Genomic DNA, 24,249 nt, shown 5'->3' on the forward strand with positions numbered 1-24,249 from the left:
TATACAGAAAATAATTCTCAGATTGCCTTGTTTCTACTGTATTTTTTAATCTTAAATATGGATTGGTCTGGCTTTAAAAATATTACATTATTTCAGTGATTCTCCAGCTCCATTGATTTTTGCCATTCTTCGATAGTTGGTAAACACTGTCAGTTTTAATGAGTACAAATTGTGTGAAAGCTGAGCAATAATCTTGACTTTTCAAAAATACAACCGTCTTTCTGCGTCCAGGACCATGCCTACAGGGAGAATATCCAACTTATGCTTTCCAGATCATTAGATATACTACACATCAAGTCTAACACAAGATTTTTAGTTAAATGGCATCAGTAGAGCCTCTTTCTGCAGTGCCTTCAGTGCTGGGTGTAAGCCAGCACAGACAGGGCAGGGCAACACTCTGGTTCTCACACTTCAGTTTTGCCAGAGTTTTCCATATGAAGAAAACTCTGTCTTGACATTAGATTTTAAACCATAACGCTTGTTTATTTCTATCTAAAACAGTGTCTGTAGACAAAGTCAATATATTTTATCAGACTAACTAGAGGGCAAGCTTGCAGGCACACAAGTAATTTTTCAAGCTCCTTTTTTCACTCTCTCACATCGTAGACTTGATCTGACTCAGTCATTTCTTACAGGAAAAAAAAGACACTTCAAGAACGTCATTCCCTGTTGCTGCAGCTGCCATCCACTGGGCCAAAAAGACGAAAATGTGGCAAATGTCGCTTCCCTATGTTAGAACTGGAGAAACACAGAAATGCAAGTGGACTTATTTGCCCAATGCTCACAAACTCAGCTGTAGCATGGGGTAAGAGCATCCTTGTTCTAAACACTATTTTTTACTGGTTTGAGCAAGCAATTCCTCCCATGAAAAACTATGAGCCCTGCTCTTCCTGTTCTCTCATGCAACAAGAATTTCTTTAAGGCGTATGGATATACACAAAACATTTTTTTCCTGTCTTACCGAAAGAGACACCAAAGCTGCAATTCTTTTCCCAACAGTTAGCTGTTTTCCCACCCACCCAGCTGTTCTTCCTGTCTCCCACTTATTTCTTTCACAACAGAGTTATCTGACGTGACTGATTTCCTTTGGGTATCTTACTGCTCTCTCCAGCTCTCTGTCCTTTAGGTTCTGCAGAGCATAGTTCAGGTATTTGCAGAATGTTCAGGCGGCAGATGGGGAACCTGGATGTCAGCAGTTACATACAACCACAACAGTGATGGTAGGAGTGGGGATTTGTAATGGTTCTCCTCTTACATATGGGGTGCTGCCCCACTGGGTAGTAGAACTCCTTAACATTTCTGCCTTCTGGCAGTATTTCTGTCTCATACTAGAGGGAGGAAATAAAAAAGTATGGGAAGAAAGTAAGGATCCAACCTGCCTCTTCAACGTGGAATTGAAAGGACATGTGTCTTCTGTATTAGGGTAACAAGGGGCACACAATGCAGATATTCAGAGGCTAGGTTAAGGTGTAAGAGTACCTTTAGCAGTTTAAAAGATACAGCACCATTAACGATTTTTTTTTTCAAAGTCAGGTCCAATTACAACTGTTTACAGAGCCCTTTCTCTCTCCCTCAGAAACTTTGGCTGAATTCCCATCATTTCCGGGACCGGACCCAATTATGCCACTGACCACAGCGTTCTGACTGCTTAATGCAATTCCATGGCAAGGACAGGGAACTCCCAGAAACAAGAAAGGGCTTGATTTGCTCCACACTGTACCTGGAAACAGCTCCCAAAGCAACATGTTATGCCAAATAACTCTGCCTCAGAGTAGCCAATTAATTTGTGCAATTCTAGATTAAAACAAAGACTATTCCTTATCTTTCCTTTCTGAAAAGCATTTTTTTTCCAGGTAAAAATTGTTGGCAGAGTTTCCCCTTGGCTGAAATTTCAGACCTCTGTAATCTTTGTACTAGTATTTCCATGAACACAGTGCTAGGAGGGAATTAAAAGGTGGTGAGGTGGGGGAAACCGGTGGTAAGGGTGAAGGAGGTTATGGCGGGTTAAACTTACGAAGTAGTTGTACATACCAGGGAAACTTTCAGTTCTTAGAAAAATCCCGTGTTACCCCAGGTCTGACCTGTCTCAGCAAGTGTGCTTACTTACAGTGGCAAACAAAAGTGTTTGAAATGCCTTGCAAGATGATTTATTGACTTATTTCATAACATCATTACAGTTTATATCAACACTCAGAGAAGGGCTATATTATTCACTTTTTTCCTTGGCTAATCTTCTCTCCTATTCAAGATTGTTATGGGTTTTTCTCTCATTTATAGAGTACCATAAGTTACTAACAACCAAGGAAAAAAACACAGAACAGAATGGAAACTGTCCTTTGAAAAAACACTTGAGAGGCATATGCAAGTGCGATGCAGTTCAGGAAGTACAGAGCAAACACAGCGGCATGTGACGGCTGCGGAAGGAATGCTCTGTGGAACAGATAGCATTTCAGGAGGGCTTAGTCAGAACAAAGTGAGGTGAGATTTGTAAGAAATCGCATTTCTAGTAAACCCTTTGGCAAACCCTGAAAATAAGACACTTCGAGGGACTAGGTTATGAGAAATCCAATTGCTGGCTAAAATTATCCAAAGTATGTGCAAGCAGGCAGGAAAGTAATTTTAGCTTTTATGCAATGCATAAGAAGAGCAAAAAGGCCTTCAAGGACACATAGGGCAACTATGGGAACATTTGATAGTTTTCAAATCTTCTAATCAGGTTACAGAAGTGTCATCACATTAAACATGGATGCTTTTCAGATGGACAAAAAAAAAATGGGCATTTGCCAATTAACCAAACGATTGACTCTTCCTCCAAATATAACTTTTCTGAAGTTAACTTTGTGGTTTACCTTACATGGCACAGCACTTTTTGGAAACTGTTATCACCATCACTAATGTGGCCAAGGCTTCATGGTCAAGTGTAGTATTTCAAAACCTAGTCTCATCACACAGCTTTGATTTTTTTCATCTTGAAAGCTGATCTGACAAAATCAAATAAGAAGACAGAAGCAGCCAATATCTTCTCTTCCATGACTACGTACCAGGAAAGTTTTAGCATACTACAGTTAGTTTTTCTCTTCCACTGTTTGTTTTGGTTTCTAAATCCCATTGTACTCACTCAGCACTCACGTCCTCCTGTTTTCACCCTCTCTCTACCACCCAGAAGCCTACACCCTGCACAGTCCTAGGTCTGGCCATCAGAAGAGGATTCACTCAGCCCAGCCCAGGATTCAGAGCTCAATTTCTTGGAAGACTAGGCCTTAAAGGGCTAATGCTTAAACAATTAATCAGTTTTTTTCCAGAGATTAGAAAATCCTCTGAAGGACCCTAATCCAACTAAACACTTAAGTAGGTGCCCTACTTTAAACATATGAGTCTCCTTTGTTGAGTGGAACAAAGAAATAGATCTGAGAATATACTTTAAGGACATAAAGGAAAACTGAAAGCTGAGGCAGGAATAAGGTAGAAGATTCTGATTCCTAATTGCATGTTAGGAATATTCATTCACTACCAGTTTCTCAAATTACTTCACTAATAAGCAGCACTCAAAAAATAATGTATACATAATAATTTTCTGTTGGCATTTGGATGTAGATGGACTAGACCTTACAGAAATGGGAGAAGAGCAAAGCCTGTCATTCTTTAATGAATTCTCACCTTTTTCCAAAGAGAAGCTGTAGTTTGTATAGAGAATAGGATTTAATTTTCTCTGGCTGATCTTGAGGATTTCCATAGGCACAAGAGTATTGTCGTTATTGAGTACTGTAATCAAGAGTGACAACAGCGTATGAGTGGCAATATTACTGGGGTACGGAGCTGCTATAGCCTAATGTTCAGTACTGCTCATCTGGATACCACATGGGCTCGTGCACTCCGACATTACCCAATATGCGGCCAAGTAATTTGTCACATGGAAACTGCTTGAGATGGAAAAATATAGATGCCCCTTCTCACAGCTGTAGAGAAACCGGATATTTCCCCACTGTACACTTGCTCCCAAACAAGAATCCAGTTCTTCATGTTATTACACCCCCCTGAGGGACTGCCTGGGAACGACGTCTTATTTGTTTCTGCTTTCTCCACATCTTTATCGCTATAATTTTCTTTTGTTTCCCTCTCCTTTCCCAGCCTTTCCTTTTCTTTCTCCTCTTCCACCACTCCTTTTTGCTTCAGTACAAAGCAAAGAAATATATGTTTCCTTTCTTCAAGTTAAGCTCTTGCACACTTCTGCTATTATTAGGACTATGTCATTACACTTCTCTGTGGCTATGGCTAAAGCAAAATTCATGTGCCTCCAAAGCTGCAAGGCCAAGTGCTTCAAAGTTATTTGACAGGGAATAACTAACAAAGAGGAGACACGTCTTTCTAACTCAAGGGCAATGGTAGTTCGCTTATAGACGGATACTAGCAGTGTCAATTCTTTTATATACCCTCTATTTTTCAGACAGTATCATAAAATTGTGGATATTTCTGTTATCTATGGCTGTGTTTAAAGATATTTTCTGTTGTTTTGTTTTTTTTTTTAGTTTGGCCTAGGTTACTACATTTAGGCATGTTTACCCCTATCTTTATCTCCTGTTCATTGCTCTAGTGCTGTTTTATCTGGTCTCCTAAGAAGAAACACTTTCCAATACCACGATACTGCCTGTCTGTCTGCCCTCCCTCTCCCTGTAACTTGTGTAATCAATTTACTTTTTACAGCCAAGACCAACCACAGATTACAGCTCTCTGAAACAGGAAATCTCTGCGCATTATGTGAAAACCCAACAGCTACAGCAATGGAAGACACAAGCTAAAGGCTACCTGGAGGTGCATCATAGCTATCAGTTCTGTTTGATGAGCCAGGATGGCGCACCAATACACATGGCTAGCCATCCTGCATGGCTAGCCAATCAGCACAGTTAGCCAACCCACACACCTACCTGGCCCATATATGTGTATCTCCAAAGCAAGCTCAGGTGATGCTGTCTCTTGTCTCTGCAGTCAGGGGAGCATGTGATCACTTGGCAGATGCAGGTTGGGAGGGATGCAGGTACTGACTATCAGGTGGGCATACTGCTGACTAGTCTTCATAGAGTCTGCTATGTAAGGAGCAAAGGCTAAAAAGACCCTGATATGTCTCATTTAGGTGCCTAAAATAATGTGGGCTAAGCCCATATGTGGTATTAGCTGCATCATTTGTTTTGGAAACATTTATGGTGCGTTTTGACTTTCCTCTTGTTGGAAGCTTATTCCTCTGGCTACCATGGAGTTCAGCCATGAGTTTGCACTTGCTTACATTGCACGCATACATAGCACAGAGTATTTGTATCTATGGGTGGTTATATTCCTTTCTGTTTGCATTTCTGCTTTTCAGAAGCTTTCATGAATTTGTCAGGGGCCAATTTATGGGGCCAATAAAAGGCAAGTCCTAGACTTTTCATGGCATTTCAGGTCACAGATATGACAATTCATTTAAAAGACCAGTTCTCACATTAGTTCACCTTCATAAATAAAACTCTGAGGCAACGAAAGACCACAAAAACCAAATACTGGTTCAACATGAGACAATGGGTCACTTCAGGTCTAAGTGAATATTAAGATATTCTATTTATTCTTCAAACCCTCATACATATGGTGGAACTAGTTTTTCGTGTGCACTGTAGAATTAGTATTGTGTACGTTGCAAGACTGCTTTTTTTTTTTCTTCCTGGTAATGGGGAATCTGTGTTATTTGCACATTGCAAAACTTGTTCCACAGGTACGTTGTGAAATTTTATTGGGCATTTTACAGCTGTGATTCATGTCATGTAAATGTTGTTCAGTGCAGCTTTGTGTTTTACTGATTTATGAGTATTGCATGAATGTGATTTGCTGTTTGATTTTCCTGGGATGCAAAGATAATATTACTGTTAAAAAGATCAACACTAACTTATACTTTCCTTTCCGACCCTGCAAGAGTTTTTAAGGCACAAACTATCTCTGGGTATTCTTTAGCATCTAATACAATAGCACCCAAGCCTGGTTGCTTTAATTAGGTACTTATGCAATAGAAGTTACTGGAAAGAGAGTTCCCACTTGCTTTTATCAGAAATTTGTATTTATTTTTGATACTATCAATGGAGTTACCCCAGTAATTGTCTGATTACCATGTATTTTGAATGGGTAGCGACTACTGTTTGTGAGTTTGGCACAGCAAACTGAAATGCGTTGTATCCAACCAAGTGTATAGCCCAAGAATGTGTATAGACAAAGATACTATCAAATTCAGTAAGTGCTGTCAGGGGTCCTCAATGAAAGTGAAAGCATCTGTTCCTCTTCAGGAATGTTTAGGCTTACCTTCATTTTCCAGGGCAAATCATGCCGGCCATCTCCAGGCCTCCCCTGCTCCCTTCCTATTTGTAAGTGACAAAAGTGGTCATGTTTACTTACTAAAGAAAATTTAGATCAGTTTGTAGTTGAGGGTGAAATACGTCTAAGTGCAGCAGGAGTTGTTAATCTGTCAAGAGGAAGTCACTACAGGAGCTAAAGGAACCTGTCTAAATTTTTTGCTTGTCTTTGACTGTCTCTATCTCTGTGTGTAAAATACGAGACAGGATAAGACATGATGTACCACCTATCCCTCTTTTCTGCAGTCCCAAGCAAGTCTGAGTAATTAAAGTCTCTTAGCTTTATTTAAAAATTGCCACACTTTCATTATTTTGTGCTAAATTATTTCAGTGATTGAATTAACAGCCTTTTCAGTTTCATAGGCAGCTACACCTCTGGTCAAAGTATACCAGCCCTAATATAATTAATGACTTTATCTCCTTTTCACCACTTCATTTGAAGCACTGTGCTTGTAACTGAGCCATTTTACCACGCTCACTCCAACCACAGCCCATTATTGTTATTATCTGGACCACTTTACAAATGCAAACTATTATAACTATTCTTCATGTCTATAATGGCTTCTACATTTCTTGGTTCCAGCTGGAGCCAAACAGGAGCACCAAAATACCACAGGAAATGCTTTCTTTGTAGTGTATTTGGGCATACACCAAAAACTCAATTTTAGGAGCACCAAGCTGTTTGGAAAAACAGGCAAGCTATTGTGTTCTGCTTCACCAAAAATAAGCTTGAATTTTCTTGAGGTTTGTCTACTGCTGTGCTACTAAAAAAGAAGTTAATTTACACGGGTAAAAAAATGAAGGTATGTCTAAACTGACTTCCCTTCCAGAAATTAAAGTGTATTTTTTCTTACACAAATCAATTTTTTTTATAATAAATCTCCCCAAACAAATTTCAGAGAAGGTCCAAAGGAGGCAGGCAGAAGCAGACATCTTTTCTGTGACATCCTGGTATCTCCATTGCATTGGCATCGCAGTAGGGGTGGTCTTTGCCCAGCATTTAGAGGAGCACTGAGATCTGGACCTCAACTTAGGAAAGCGCTCCCCATTCACCCACAGAAGGGAGGGAAGAATGGCCACTACCTGAAAGCATTAATTTGGAGACACAAACCTACCTATTTCATGCTTTCAGAAAGCTAACTTTTAACGCAGAATTTTCTTTCCTTTTATCACCAGCCTTCGGGTTTCCACTCCTAAGGAAGCAGTGGCTGCAAGCCACGCATCAAGGAACCTCTTGCTGTCCTGGGCTATGCCAGGTCACAGCAGGCAGCAAGCCATGCTGGGCTGTCTGAACCATGACTGCTTCAGGTCAGTAGGTATTTGACTTGCACATACCTGAAGTAATGTGCGCAGCATTATAATCACCCTTCTCCAGTAAGACTCGAGTGTGGTTTTTTTCCTCCACATGCACACATTCCCACAGGGACCAAAGCTTTTTCTCAGTATGTACATAAGATCTGCTGCCAATACGTGAGAGATGATGAGCAAGTTACTGGCAGAAAATCCTATTTATATATCACGTACTCCTATATACACATATGTGTGTACACACTGAAGAGGAATTTAAGCAGATGAATTGCAAGATTTTGTCAGGACCCCTTTACCAGATCCTGAATAATTTTCATAGTCAGTACAAAAACATTGTACTTATCTTCAAAATGATCCCTTGCAGTTCAGTCTGACCTGTAATTTGTGCTGTGTTTTGTTTCACTTAGATATGCCCCCATTGGATAATGTGGCTTACATACCCCAGGATGTTAGACTAAGCTAAAATTTGACCTGTTGAAATATGAATAACTTTAATCCTGTGCAGGCTTTGGCCCAAGGAGCACCACTCTTTTTTATTTTTAATGAAGGATGATGCAAAAGAAGGAAAAAAATCCTACTCCTTAAAAGTAAAGCTTTAAGCAACCAAAGCTTGTTATGAAATTCCCAGTTAAGCAGTGTTTCATCTTAAAAAAAGTCTACTTGTTGAAACTAAAACTCTTCTTAAAAGTAGAACAGCTTCAACAAAAGCTTTCCTCCAGGATGGAAACTTTGATCAAAACCAGAGAGGATAAGCCCAAAATAGGTACCTGGCTGATGGGTAGTGCTTTTAGACAGCATAAGAAAGATTCAGATTCAGTTGCTTTTCTGTCTGACTCCAGTCAGACACTTGAACCTCACACTGACATACCCACTTGTTTGTCCTGCTCACTGGGATACCAATTATTTTATGAGTATTGTCTCCTATTCTTATTTTCTCTGAAATAGAGCATATTTTTCTGATATTGGTGAGAAATAAATATAGGCAATGGCAATTATTCTGTCATTTCTCTGAATAGGACCATGTTTTAAGCATAGACTTCAACAGAAGAAACTATTGTTTAGTCAGCAAATGGATAATTATCTTCTAATTAATCAAACTGATCTTCAATCTGAAGAGGATTTGCTTTAGAATAGAAAAGTGTTGGGAAATAAAGTCAACTTCCTCCCTCCTCAAAGTTCTCTGTTTTTCTCAGACTGAACCAGAAATAATTCATTTTCAAAGTTCAGAAATGGTTGGTGAACTCTTGTTTCTTCCAGCTCTTCTGTGTTGTGTCTGCACTTCTGGGTTCCAGATAAATCTGGAAGCAAATGTGAAATAATGGTCTCATGGCATCTTGGCAGCAACCTCTGGAAACCTCACAACACAGCTTTTTCCAGACTCAAAGCTGATTTTAAAACAGCATAACTTCAGCTATTCAAGAGCTACATTCTTTGTCTCAGAAAACTTAATGTTTCATGTGCCAATAGGCATGATTAAAAAGCATCCTCATTATAAAAGCCATGAAGAACAGATGCAAGAATCATGAAAAATTTGGGGACACATCTTTGAGGCCGCAATGTTACATCTGAATCTAGTTCAATATTGAGGACATTTAGAAACAGGAATAGAACCTATGTCATGATCTTATTTCCAGTGTGAATCTAAACTAAACAATCTTTAAACACCCCCCTTCTACTCCTCATCCACCCACCCCCCTGTTCATTTATTGATCTAGCTGTCCATAACATATATATTGCCAGTACGCATATAAGCTTTAGTTGCTGTCACTCCAGAATAGTCTCAGGGGGAATCTATAATTTCACATATAAAACCAGCTTCAGAAACTAAGTACATGTCAAGAAGGTTATCTCCTGGGGTGAGACAGAGCATTTTTAGGTGAAAATAAAGGGGCCACATGCTTCAAAGCAGAAGGGACAGTTATGCAGCAATAAAAGTCTTACACAACAGCGAGGCAGGAGGGCCTCACGTCCTGCTATCTGCCCGCTGCCCACAGTGGCTGTTCCTAGTTCCCTGGGAATAAAGGCAAGTTGATTCTGGCTCACTCTGCCCATTAATTTTCTAGGTGATGTAGGCAAAGCACTTACGGTCTCTGTGCCTCGTATACCTGTGTGTATATTCAACATAATGATAAGAATTTATCTATTTTTAAGGATCTGAGACCTTCTACATTGATATAAATGCTGGGATTCTACATATTTTTACATTAAAAAAAAAAAAAAACCAACAAAAAAAACCATGAGCATGTGGGCCCCATTATTCATTTTGGTAAATGAAGATCTAAATCTACAAAGTATATTTTGATATGTAGAGTGCCTTGAATTTCCACTGATTTCAATATTCATTGTCTGTCTGTTTTCACTACTTCAGAACTAGAACAGCTGGTAAAATCATGGCTTCATTGAAGACAAGGAGAGTTTGGTCTGGCTCAGTGCTTAACAGACATCATGTTCTGGTAAGATCTGATTGTTTTTTTCCCAAAATTTTTCCACTGCTTTATTTCTGAGTATTTAAGCACATGTAGATTGATTTGACCCTGCTTCTTACAGAGTTCCTAAATGTTATGCAACAGCGACACCAATCAATATCGAAGTCATGTTCTGTGGCACTGACCATCCATTCTTTCACTATATTTACACAAAAAATTCTACCACAGAAAGCCTGAGCAGGAGGAACGCATTTGCATATCCCTGGCAAAGGATCCTACACAGCACCTCTTTGGTGCAGTACCACAACTCATTTCACACGGTCACATCAAACAAAGCCATTCCAAATGAAAATCACTGCAGTGCTGCAGGACCTGACATGCTGATCTCTAACCACGGGTAAGTCTGGGGAGTGGAACTCATTTGGTCTTCTCAGAAAGGTATATTCAAAAGTAAGAGCCCTCCTGACCTATACATCAGGAAATTAGAAAACTTAAATTAAAATCACATTTCACTGGAAACAACTGGATTCAAATTTTTAAGCTGTGCAAAGCAAAATTGCAATGCATGTTTTCAAGAACTCAGGTGTCAGCTAAGATTTCTGAGTTTCACACACAAATGTTTGATCTGACATCCAATTTTCAAGAAACAGTATTAGAGAACAATGTTCACTTGATGAAATGTTCAAAAGAATAAACCTGCTGTTCTGAAGGTGAAACAATACAAAGCGATCTGCACCTTTGTAGCCCTTGGTTGGACTATACGTAGATGAAGAAATGCAGATGAGTGACTTAAAAGCATATCTGTTTACATATATAAGATGCCAAGGGTATATATGCCAATAGGCTGACACTAGGGACCATGGAGGAAGTATCCCCAAATGCACCAGGGAGAGGCTACAGAGAGATCTTGAGGACCCTTATAATAAATACTCCACTAAGCAGATGCAGTGGCTACAGCTTGCTGAGGAAAGCTGCTGAAATTATTGTTTATGCTGAAAGTTCACCTAACAATAATCTACTATGTGCACTGTTTGCAGAAAAGACAGAGGTGCCTAGATTAAAATAAGTACCCTAAAATTCTCTACAGGTATTTAACTTTTTAATCTCCACGGCAAAATGTCAACCATGTTATATAAATACAAGAACACACATGTACACGGATGTGAGCACACAAACAAACTTCCCATCCAAGAACCAGGTACAGTGATTCACCCTCCTACTGGGGAAATGAGCATGCTCATGCTTTAACATTTTGCTATGGGGAGGAAAAGAGAACTGTTAATCAAGAGTGCTCAGCAGGGCTGGAAGAGGGCAGCCTCTTGTCCTAGGACAGCCGTAGAAAAAGGCTCTGTTCTCTTCTTCTGCAGTCATATTGGAAAAGGGTCACTGTCCCTCTCACGCCAGTATGGTCTTCTTTTCCTAGTGGGGTGTAGTGGCAAAGGCCACTTTTCAGTCCCCCACCCTCCTTAGAGTGACAATGGGGCTGTTTCTATCTTTTCCCTCATCCCAAAATGATTTAACTGTCATCTCCCCTATCCTACTAGAGCTCAAGTTAGGCTTTTCCCACAGATGAGCCATCAAGTGATGTAACAAGGTTCTGACATGAAGCAACACATTCTTTCGTTTAATCCTTCTATTTTGGCCCATATGGGCCATTAGTGACAACCTAGGGTAGCCATTTATTTGTCTCTCCCATCTCTCTTCACAGTGAATTGCTGACAAGACTTCCTTTTGCAAGTAGAAGAGATTAAATAAAGACAAAATATCCCAAAATAGCAAGTCCTTAAAAAAAAAAAAAAAAAAAAAAAAAAGCCTCTTGGATTCAGCTGCTGCAAAACTGCTGGCTGCAATTACTCTCGCTCACAGCCCATGCTGAGCCAAGGCTCTAAAACTGGGGTGTGGAAGGAGGAGAGCTCACTGCAAGGGATTTCTGCAGGCAGCCTAATTGCCTGGGACAAGCAGTGACAGCTGCCACGTGCCTGCCTGACTTTCAGGTGTACAAAGCATGAGCGGGAGGCACACTTGGTCAGGAGTAAAATTTTGGCTACTTCTTGTATCCACAGAACAGGATGGAGTTTGAGGGCTTTGGTGCTGAACTCTGGGCCAATATCCATGTGGCCTGAGCTGAAGCACCTCAGTTAAATACTGACATTTTTTTGTTGGGGGGGTGGGGGGCGGGGCGCAGGGAGAGGGCTGTGTACGTGCAAACCACTTTAAGGCACTTTTTGAGATGAAGAGAGTTGTTGCATTGACTTAGCCAATGAATCTGCAATTGGTTTTCTATTAAGATACCATTCGTACTTCTCAGGGCTGTTTGTGTTTTCAAATGCTGCTTCCTCACTTACGCAGTAGTTGTGTTTTTTAAGTCTTTTTCCCCCTCCCCCCCAAACAAAAGACAGAAGATTGAATTCTGTGATAATCACATGACTCCAGCAGCTGGGGCCCTTGGCACTGGTGTTTGTGTTTTAATCCACCTCTGCATGGTGATTTTTATGGGAACTGTCTTCATGGCTAACACTCCGTCCTTAATAAAACGGACAGAACATTTTCTCATTAGAGCACATTCCTTCAGAGAAACTGTGGGAGGAAAGACATTAACAGAAGATTGTGTAACCAGAACCAATTAAAGGGAATATCCTAAATTATTTAAATCATAGGTCTTTTTGCCATGAACATGAATGGAGCTGGGATGCTAGTCCAACTTTCCATTGCGTTTTTCCTCTTACATCCTCTTAAAGCAAGCATTTACATCAGAATATCCTTCTAGAGGTGTGCTGGACTTTTTTATGTAGAAAGGGATCCAGAGAACTATGCAAACTGTGGGCACGATTTAGTTCTGAGGTTCTTCATGTCCACATTGTGTTTTTTCTATATATCTCATTGATGAGTATCTCCTTGGTAAGCACCTAACATTTAAATCAGTCCCCGCTTTACTCACCACTAAGCTGGACCTTTGCAGCTGTTTAGTTGCACACAGCAAAAACTAAGGGGTTTTGATCCATGAGCATATCGCACAGAACTGAAACAGCACTGAGTCTTTCAGGTCATCAGAACCTCCTGACCCCCGCCGGCCAACGATCTTACACAAGAAGTACCATGAAAACGTCGGTAACCACAAGCAGTCAAGGCTTTAGTTTTGTATTTTATTCCAAGCTCACCCGAATCTCAGAGCTTCTTAGGTCTCAGAGCTTCCTACAGAGCAACTTTTTCTGTGGGTGGTGAAAGTAGAAATTGTGGTGTTTGCCCCACCTGCTGATTGTTTATAAGGTTATAAAAAATTGGCAGATAGAAAAATGTCAGCAGGCGTGTCTGCCATTCAGACCTCATCATCCATGACTGTTTTGGTCCATTTGAGCTGTTCTTCCTGTGCTGGGAGTAGTTTTGAAGTCAGGACCACTCCTAAATGACCCCATTTGTGTTCTACACTAGAACTGTGTTGTCTCAGGTAGTTTGTACTCTTCCATTCTGTCATTACAACTGCGCCTTTCTTGAGTTATAAAATCTGTAAATAGTTTTGATATTTTCTTCATAAAAATATTTTCCTACCACGTACGTGCTTTAGCAAGGAATTAAGTATTTTTCCCTTCAGGCTCTGTAATGGCATACATCACTTTCTCAGCATCTACTTGCCTGTTCTGCTACTCAGCCACACACCAGAATTTCCAGTAGGGCTTTTATGCTATAACTGTATTCTGTATTGTTTTATGCAATGACATAATTTTTTTAACATATGCACTGCTTTGTAATAACACAAATTAAACCCCCAAAACTATGGTGGGAAAAATTGTTCCCTGCAGAGTAGCAAAGGAGTCTTTATGATTTGTTTCATCTGATTTTTCTGTCTATTACTTGTTTCAGTATGAATTACCTAACCTCTGGGGACAAATTGATCTGCAGATGTGACAGTATTTGGGGGTTCCTCAAAAGGTGCATTTACATTGGCTTAAGTTACCAGGGGGTGGCGACTCAACTTTTCCCCAATAATTTGTCCTTTCAAGATGTCTCTAGATAGGAACTCCACAGATGTGATAAACAGTGACAGTATTGTAGAAACTGGTGCTTCATTCAACACCTGAACACATGGAGGAGAACAGGGAAGCTTTGGCAAAGAAAGACAAATTTACCTCTACTACTACCATGCCACAGCCTTTTAGCTGCAGAGAATTTCTGTTCAGAAGAAATCAAATTGCAGCTGGTAACTACCATGAAACTCGCTGTGAGAAGCGCTAACAGAAGAAAAGACCTTTCAAGAAAACAAGATTTACCCTGAGGTCTATTATATTCTCTTCATAGTCCTGTTGTCGCTTCCCTTTATATTGATATAATCACATTTCTTCAAGGTTACCCAAGGAATCTGATACCCAAGGAAGGACAAAAAACAGACTCCAGCTAGTAATATGTAACTACTAATTCTAAAACTGCAATGGAATATATTCCATTTGATTAATCTACTAATAATAAAACATTGTTTAGAAATCACAACAGTTTTCAGCATCAAAGCAGTTAAGGAAAGCCAAAACAACATTTCTTCTCCTTTTTGGTGGGCCAAAAGCATCCATGATGAGTTATCTGCCTTTAGATTTAAGAAATAAAATCTTGGATGCTACATTTTGCCCGTATTTGTATTTTTGGTACAGATATAAGAAACAACAGCAAAATAGAAACAAACCCCATAACTTTCCATCTGCAATCTCAAAATAAACACAAGAAACCCAAACTACTATGTCGTCTTTGGCTACCATAAGGTATAAATAATGGGTCAGCCTTGCTCCCACACAGAGTAGTGGTGGCATTTCCCTCGACTCCAGTGGGAACAGACCAGGGCTAACATACTCCAAGAATTCTGAGAAATTACTTGGAACAAGACCTCCCATGTCAGGAGTTTATTAACTGTTCTTAGTCCTACATGAGTCAGGCATTTCAGTAACATCCGTCCCTTCCACCCTCATTAGATCTGGTAACACCGTTGGTAATATATCCTTCAGAGCTGATGAACCTGGTTTAAAATTGCTTATTAAATCATGTGCCACCTTTGAGGATAACAAGGTAATGTTTGTCGTTTTCCAGTGGTTTGAAAACTGACTTTCCATCAAAGACATTTCCTAAAATGTGTGTGTATTTTTAAACCTTGTCCTTGGATTGTCATTGTACATTTCATTAGGGAAGTGTTTGATTGGCTCCAGATGCATGTGATAAAACTCCATGTGTGTATAAGCATTTTTATTTAACTTCTGTGAGTTTTAAAAGTTTGGCTCCAAGAGAAGGTATTCAACCCAGTAGTTACCTTAGTATGAATGCTGCTTAAATTGTCGTTCACAGGCCATGGGGTGTTATTGGACCCTCTCACTTCAGCAGCAACGTGAATTTTTTCAGCTTTAGAAGAATGGCCTAATGGATGAAGCCACTACACTTATGAACCCATTGAAGTCTAATGCCAGGTCAGCCATATGTTCCTTATACGTATCTTTTATGCACCGTATTTGCTGCTCCTTTTACATTTGTCTGTATTCCAGCAGTACAAATGACAAGAGAGTGCTGCTTTGCCTACAGTCAAGGAAAAGGCACAACGGCTGCACAAGATATGTGGTGAACTAACATGTTCCTGTTTTCTGCAGTTAGAAAACAGGTCCATGAGGAAAGGCAGAGCTCTTTCTCTCCCTCAGGGTCTGGGATGCTGTGACAGGGAGCTTGAGTTCCTTCCAGGAGTGGGTTTCCCCCTCAAGTTCTCCACTTGTAGATTGCTCAGAAGTGGTCCAGACTAGACGAGCAAAGTGCTGCTGAGCAGACAGCACTGAATTAGTTGAAAATTGAGCCTAACATAACTATGGTGGCCAGAGCTGACTTCACCACACCCAGCCAGAGGAGGACAGCACAGAGCCAAACTTCACCAGCGCCTGTGTCAGGGTTGGACCCTGGAGCTCCTCACCAAACAAGGCCCAGCTGCAAGGCTTGGAAAGAGTGGTATAGACAACCATATCCCAGTGACCTTCACTTTTGCTAAACATGTGTCTGGACTTACAGGTGGATTTTTAAGAGGCTCAGGGTTGCTCTGTGACAGTTTTCAGCTTTATGTCAGATAGTTGCAGCTGGGAACTCTGAAGCTGGCCAAATTTCCAGTGAAACCATTTGTTCGTTTTCAGTTTATTACATAAAAGATATATATGGTTATCATGTTTCTTGTGGGTTTTTGTTTTCTTCCCCACTCCATAAAAATATTTTATCATTACATGTTCCAAAAGATGCCTGAATGTTGCAAGTTCAAAAGAGTAATCTTCAAAACGTGACATAAGAACTTATACTTTTATTTCTTTGACTCAGAAAAAAAGAATATAGCTCTGGCTTGTGCTCAAACCATAAATGTTTCTCTTAAGAAAAGAACGACTTGAACTCAACACTTCTTGCAGCTGCTGACACCTACAGAAACCTACACATAGCTCTTGTAGGCACATTATTTAACACTGATTGTGTTTTATGATTTCTGACTTGGCATGCTGTCTTTTGTATATTTAACTTTTTAATTAAATGAAAGAGTAGGGGGTACGGGAAACGGCACTAGGGATGTGACTAGAACCCACAACCTTCAAGAACTGGGGGGCAGAGATAACAGCATCGAAGCCTGGGTGTGCCGAGTGTGACAGATGAGGTCCCACCTGCCCACAGTCGGTAAGAGGTAATACTGCACTTGGGCAACATAGCAGGAAGCAGAATGCCAAGCTGGTCCTGGAAGATGGAGCAGCAGAAGGTAAAGAAAAGGCTACACTGCAGACTGGTTATAATAGAAGCTTTGGGAACTGGCTGCAATCTAAACAGTCAGTTCAAGAGAATCAAACTGAACTGGTTCAAACACAGATTACAGAGCACAAAGCCACAAAGGAACAGTGCTTGGTGCTCTGCAAATAGACACAGCTAGAGGAGCCAACAGAGAAATGAAGACAGATAACATAGTTTAGGCCTATCCAGTAGATGCTGACAATTTCAAATATAAATAAATGAAGTACGGCTCTTAGAGAAAATGTTTCAGAAACAAACTAAAAAAAAAAAAAAAAAAAGATACTGCATTTGTGTATGTTATTTACACATATGAGGTTTCTGGTCTGATCTTATCTCAGTTGTAACTCATGTCAAGAGAGCACATGCCTTATATGACTGTTTGCCCTCACATTCCTAGCAAATTCCAAACTCCTGCTCAGATCAAGGGCAACCTGGGCATGGGAGAAACACAGGACTGGATCTACGTTTGCAAAATATGCAGGGCTATGTTGCTATCCAGTGTATTAATTCACCAAACAGTGAGAGAGTAAATAACGCAGAACATGGACTTGAATCATTTTTCTTTGTTCACTTCAAAATCAAGTTTGCTCTAATTTGGATACCTTTCTGCAATATATAGCAATAAAGGGGACCTCTGAGCCATTTCATACCAATGTATTTTTCCTTCTCAACTAAATCAGCCATTATGAGCATTTGTCTGTAGGATGGGTAATGATGTAGAAAGACTCAAAAGTAATATTGAAGGAAGGGGGAAAACTGTCAGCTGTAGCATGGTTGATAAAGTTACATTCAGGAAACCTTTTCAGGTGCTTAGAAGAGCCAAGGATGTGCTCTGATGCATTTTAGTACATAGCAGAGATCTATTTTACAGCCTAATCGAATTTGATGGAGTTATTCAGCTTAGTTTGGGCCAGGCACAATAGCATATCTCATGGAAAGCAGCATCTGGCTCAATATGATAGAACTCCCACCATAAGAAATAATTTAATGAATGCCCACAACTCCCAGAGGTGCTTAAATTACATAAGCGGATTAAAGCACATTTAAACCTGTTAGCGTGCCAGTCCTGAAACACTATCACAAACTGGCTGAAAATTCAGCAAAAGTACAGCTTCTCAGATGCCAGACTTCCAGTTGCCTTTTTTTTTTTTCTCGTTATTTCAGTATCCCACCTCTCACTTGGAGCATTGGGTGCTTCTAGGAGGGAGAGCTTAAGATGAAAGGACTGAGCCAATGGCCAACAGTAAGAGGACAGCCAGAGGCAGAGGTATTGTATGCTACTTTTCCACCCATTTATGAAACGATGTTCATAAAGAGTGGGCCAGACTCTCAGTTGATGTATAGATTAGCACAGGTCCACTGGCACCAGCTGGACCCTTTCCAGTTCACACCACGTGAGAACATGGTGCTCCATTTCTTCAGATACTTTGAAAATACTTTGTTCTTCACTGCAGTTCAACAAATCTCTAATGAAGTTATCACTAGCAATTTTTACCCCACCACTGTAAATTTCAAAGCATTTTTAAAGTGAAAAAACCATAAACTACCACTTCCTTCATGGAGAATTAGCCTGAGACAGAGGTAGATCAGGTGTCTTGATGTAATAGAAATCAAGCTCACCTCTGAGGACAGACCTCATGATAAAATTGTAGTGACAATGTAACTGTACTTTACATCTAGCCAGAGACAACAACCTAGTACTAAACTGGTTTTTGAGTGTACCCCTCACAGGGGCAATACGCTATATACATTTCCTTTGCCATAAGCAGCAGCTCTTGCCCTAAATGTGACTGGATTTAGGAGCTGACAAATGCTCTCCTAGGCTTCCAGTTTAGATTTCTGTGACCAACTTCCCAATAATCCTTTCTGCCTTGCTGACTTCTATTGCTTGTTTACATTGCATTAATACCACACTCCTTCCCAGCCCCAATGTTAGCTCTTTACAGCCCATGAAGGCTAATCTTCTCTCACATCTGGCCGGACACATAAAGGAGATGCCGACAGAGAATGTCTGATACGAACAGCTTCCCTAAAAACATTTAATGAAAAGACTGGAAGAGAGAAACAAAGCAAACTTTCCTGCAAAAGAAAAGATGTGTTCTTCTGGGATAGGATAATGTGAGGAAAAGTACAAATGTGACAAAGAAAAAAGATGAGGAAGATGAAGCAGTATCATAAAATACATTTGCCATTGCATAAAGTACTATTGCCATTGCTTCTACTATGAAAGAGGTATCACAGCTTTATTACCACCACCTCACTGGCTTTGCTTTTTCCCATAGTGCTTTCCTGCAATCAACAGAAAATCAGGAGAGTCACAGAAAGATCTCAAAAAGCTGATTTAGTTTGGGCTACCCCAGCACATTTCTAAATGTGTATTAACACCATTTGTCTGGAGTTCAAGTTAAGAACTCTTGCTGAGTCATATGGCCAAATAAAAAGCCGAAAGGAAAACTGTATTGTCTCCAGCCACTCTTTTTATGTTGTGGCCAGGTTTGGCAAACTGGCAGAGAAAAAAATAATTTCTGAGGGACAGAAATTTCCAGGAAACCTTTCAAACATGTAACTCTAGAACCCTTAAGATCACTAAGGATAAAAGATAAAGTGTATTAATTCTCATTCCTGCACTGATTTGCATCGAGAATTTGCATTAAGGGAACAAAATTCAAGAAATTTAACACAAAATGAAGAAGATACTCCCTTCATCAGCATGTCCCTGGAGTGTGCAATTTCATGTCTCACAAAGAGTAGGATAAGAATTTTGTGACTAGTTGTCTCAACTTAAACAACATCTGTGGAGCTCAGGGCTATAACATATAAAGAGATTTCTAGGATTTAGAACCAAGAAATGCACATGACTAAAGAGGACATACTGATTTACATAAAATAGAAACAAAAATATTAAAGAAGAGGCATAAAACTGGAACAGCCCTCATGTGAAAGATGGTTAAGAGGTCTACTGGACCTCCTTAGGCAGTCTAAGCAGGTCACAAGGTTGGCCCTCAGGTTGGATCCCTGATGGAACAAGTCTCCAAAGCAGGTATTCAGATGGAGAGAATTGAGGGTCATTTTATCATGTCCTGTCTCCCACCCACACCTCTGCCTAGGCACTGCAACCGCTGGTGTTTGCAAAGCCTTGTTGTGGCCAATCTTTGCCTCCTCCTACCCAAAATCTAAGACACATGGGGATGAATTGGACAGGCGCAGTAGTATTGCACTAGGAACATGAGTTTTGCAAGTTGTCTATTAAGAAATTTAAGAATGGCTCGTACCTCATATCATCTCTTACTCCTTTCTCTCCATAAAACTGTTTGTTTATTAACTTCTTCACTGAAAAGCACATGAGAAATACTCAAGGTGGGCAAAGAAGAAACTTTTCCTAATAGGTAACACCCAATTGTTCAGTGTGTTGTTTCAGGCACATATTGTAAACTACCTGGGATGGATCACTGTGAGGACTGGGAAGAAGTCATGCCACCAGCTTCTATAATTCTACACATTAAGAAAGGGTTAGTAACATCTCATGCATTGTTGCTTCAGAAGATCACCAAAGACCAGGGATGAAATCCAGTTCTGTGTTGCAAAGAAAACACAATACTGAACTGTGGACCAAAGGCACGGAGATGTGACATGGGTGCTGCCTTTCTCTGAAGCCTCAGGCATTCAGAACAAACTTGATGGATCATTGTTTGAAATTTCACAATCGTTGGTATTGAGTAAGATGCAAAAAACTGCACTGAGTGGGGCGGGGAGACAGCATTAATTCTTTATTCATGCCTTTGTCACAGACAAGCGGACATATGGGAAGAAAAGATAGAAAGATGACACTGAGCTAATGAGAGAGGTAAACATGTACCATATAAATCTCTGAATTGTTGGTCACTCCAAGGAGAAAGCATTAAGTCAGAACAGTTAATTTTTCTAAGTCCACTATAAGAAACGAGATTAGCAGCTACCAGGTGTAGCCACCAGCAGAAGTTCAGTGCCTTGAACTTTGGGTATTTCATCACCCTAACAACTCATCATGAACTCTGACATTATCTTCTAATAGGGAGACTGAAAAGTGAAGGTGTTTACTTCCTAATTCTTCTAGAAACCCATTTTTCAGGCTCTCACCCAAGTCCTAATTTAAAAAGATGAGATGAAAACTGTATTTTTTTTCAGTTCTGCCTGAGATCTGAATTTTCTTTTCATTCTGCTGTACCTTTGCTTGCTTGCTAGATGGAAATCCTTCTATACATTCCCCAACACTAGACCAGTTAAACATAACTTTTTCTAGCTCTTGAGCAGACTGAAGATGGGACATTTTGTGAATTCTTTCAAGTGTGAAATCTGCAGCATGATTAAAATCTCCTGCTGCTGTTTAAAAAAAAAAAAAAAAAAAAACAACCACGTGGACAGGTTTAAATCCCCCAAAAAGCATCTGCAGGCAGTTTTTAAATGCAGTGTAGTCTCCACTAAAAGTAGGTGTGCGTATATTAACACAAGCACAGCTAAGGTTGTTAGCACTGCTACTTCTACATTAAGCAGTTTTCCTTTTACAGCCTTTTGAATAGCAAGACTCAGCATTTCTGCCTTTGTGAGAATAAAGCTGTGTCATGCTGAGACTGCTACCTCTTTGCAGCTGCTCAACCACAGATACTCACACTGTGGGTAAGAGCATCTCCTGGAAAAAAAACCCAAAGTAGCTTAAGAAACATTAACATCGCTGCTCATCTGAATGGATGCAGTCTTGAAAATAGGTGTGAAAAAGGGCAAAATGCATCCCCTTATTTGGGCTTGCTGATGATTATGTATCTTGAAACAAATGTGTGTCCTATCAGAGCTCTGTACTCAGCTCTTCTCACTGTACATAAATGTGTTCCTGAGGTACAAGAGAGTGAAACCAGTCTGTGTCATGTTTTTCCTCTTCTGTCAACACGGTATTGCAGAGAGCAGAGACCTACCCCCTGCACCCATTTGTGCTGTCTGCTGCGTAGCCTTGGAAGTGAGCAAACATTTCCAGAGGTAAATCTGCTTGTATACACATTCGTTTCTAAAAATTATTATAACCAATTTTTACAGTACCAGGAAGAGCAAATCTAAAGGTTACCAGAAGCCACTAGTTGATGGCTTCACCTTGCATTAAATGTACTTGCAGCGGCAGTTCTGCAGAGCTCTTTAGGTTTTTCCAGTTGGCGCCTGCAGTGGGATCCCATTTCCCATATGCATGTTTCCCGTAAACCTCATCATCACACATAGCATTGCCTGTGCTCTTGGCTGTCATCAAACATATTGAGCGACCCTCACCAGACCCAGATTTCCTAACTTAAGGAATTATAAAAGCTTTTTTTTTTTTCACTGCTACCTTGTCTGTAAGTTACATCTGTCCATATAGCTCAGTGCTTCACAGGATTCTTTCTGACCTTTATGAAATCATTTTTCTAGATACTAACTTCAGTTTCACATGGCTTGTTTGCGATTCATGAATCTTTTGATCTGGTAAAATGCTCTTGCTTGGATGTCATGCTTCGGGGCTGAATTCAGCTTAAAATCTGCCATATGTATAAACCTGAGACTGAAGAGAACTATTTTGTTCCATCTGTTTATCTTACTACCAAGGTTGAGTCATGCTCCATGGCAGATTTACTATTAACCACTCACTTTATATTAGTGCCAAAAAGTCTCTCTCAGAATTGGGGCTTTACTGTGCTGTGCACTATGCAAGCAGATGGACAGCCCTTCTCCAGGAAAGGATAACACAGCAACAATCAGTGTGCTCAAGTACTGTCCTTGTCTTTTTTCTGTCAATAATAGTGAAAAGCACTTCTGGTTCAGATCCCTCTCCCCTGCCTTCCCAGAAACAAATTCAGAAATTTGTCATGACGGAAGGGCAGACTCTAGAACAACAGCTGTTGTTGCTAAGGCAGAGGCTATACAGGCCTCCACAGGACAAGGAAAGAAGGATCTGATCTTGAAGAAAAAGGTATCAGAATGACAGTTAAGAAAAAAAGTCACCTGGACAGAAAACAGTTTTCTGGATAAAGAAGAGCCATAGTGCAGTAAAGGTCCTTATACTCTTAAGATCCCTCTTAAGATGTAGCTTTTAGAAAATCACAAAGGGTAAGCGACAATGATATTGCCATTAAGCATCAGTTTAAGCATTTGCCATGAGTTGTATCTTTAAGACTTGGCTTCAAAATTATACATACTGTGCTTCTATTCTGCACAGTATGTTTAACTTTGAGGATTTTATATCCTAGACAGCTATCAGAGAAATAATACCTGAAATCAGAGCTCTTTACAGAAAGAGAGCCTTTGTAAGCACGAGATGTTTTCCAAGGGAAACAGCTACTGGAAAGAAGAATTAACTAGAGAACTAGATTAAGAGAGAGAATGCAGGAAAAAGATCAAATTTCTGACTTGAATTTGGCATGCTACTTTGTACTAAAAGTTTATTCATTCTCAATGGAGAGTTAATGTTTTCCTAGCCAACATCCTTACCAACTGCATCTAAAAAGTCCTGCCCTGACCCATTCCTACCAGAAACACATGTAAAGCCATGCTTTTTGTGCCAACATTGAAATTTATTTAATTTGGAGTCCATTATAACACTTGCAGTCTGGCAAAGTCATCACAGAGGTCCCTTCCACAGAGGTAAGTAGTTAAACTGCAAAAGGCTATGAAACTGTGGAAAAAGCAAAGGCAAGTGTCTTCATTCCTCTCTTGTGCATATGGCTGCCTGCTCACTGTCACACGACTAACAGAGAGGACAGACAAGGTGTAACTAATGAAAAAAGAAAAAGGATTAAGAAGGAGCAAAAATAGAGAGAAAGATAAAGACAAAAAACGTTCATAACACTGAGAGACACATGTGGGAAACGGACACAGTAGAAACAGATGTTGATATATAACATCGTCTCATCGTAATGCAACTGACTAAACCTCACCAGAGGTCATGCAGCGTAGGAAGAGTTTTCATTTTCATTTGGAGAAAGATAAAGGTCACCACTCAAACAAACTAGCTGCAGGAAACTTTTCTGTCTGAGTTTCTTTTGCCAAATCATCTTTAAAATGAGGCCTGGCTCTGCTAGTGAGGCCTGGATCTCGTTTAAGGGTGGGACCTGAAACTCGTCTTCTTTTTTTGTGGAGACTTAAAGGAAGGAAAGAGAAGGCTCTTTGGGATTTTTTTGTTTTCATGCTAAGCCTTTCCCCATGTTTGCTAGAATCTCAGGCATATAGCTCTGCAAAGGAAACTGAGTAGACCCTCTGCACACAGGAAGATGAAAAAGGCTAAACTGACGGATAGATCAGAGACAGCAGGTACCACAGCCTCCTCCAGGAGTGATGGGAGATGTACCCGTGGGACAGGGCTCTCTGGAGGTAGACAGAAAACC

Source organism: Numenius arquata, chromosome 6 (genome assembly GCF_964106895.1).
Source record: "Numenius arquata chromosome 6, bNumArq3.hap1.1, whole genome shotgun sequence".
Lineage (NCBI taxonomy): Eukaryota > Metazoa > Chordata > Aves > Charadriiformes > Scolopacidae > Numenius > Numenius arquata.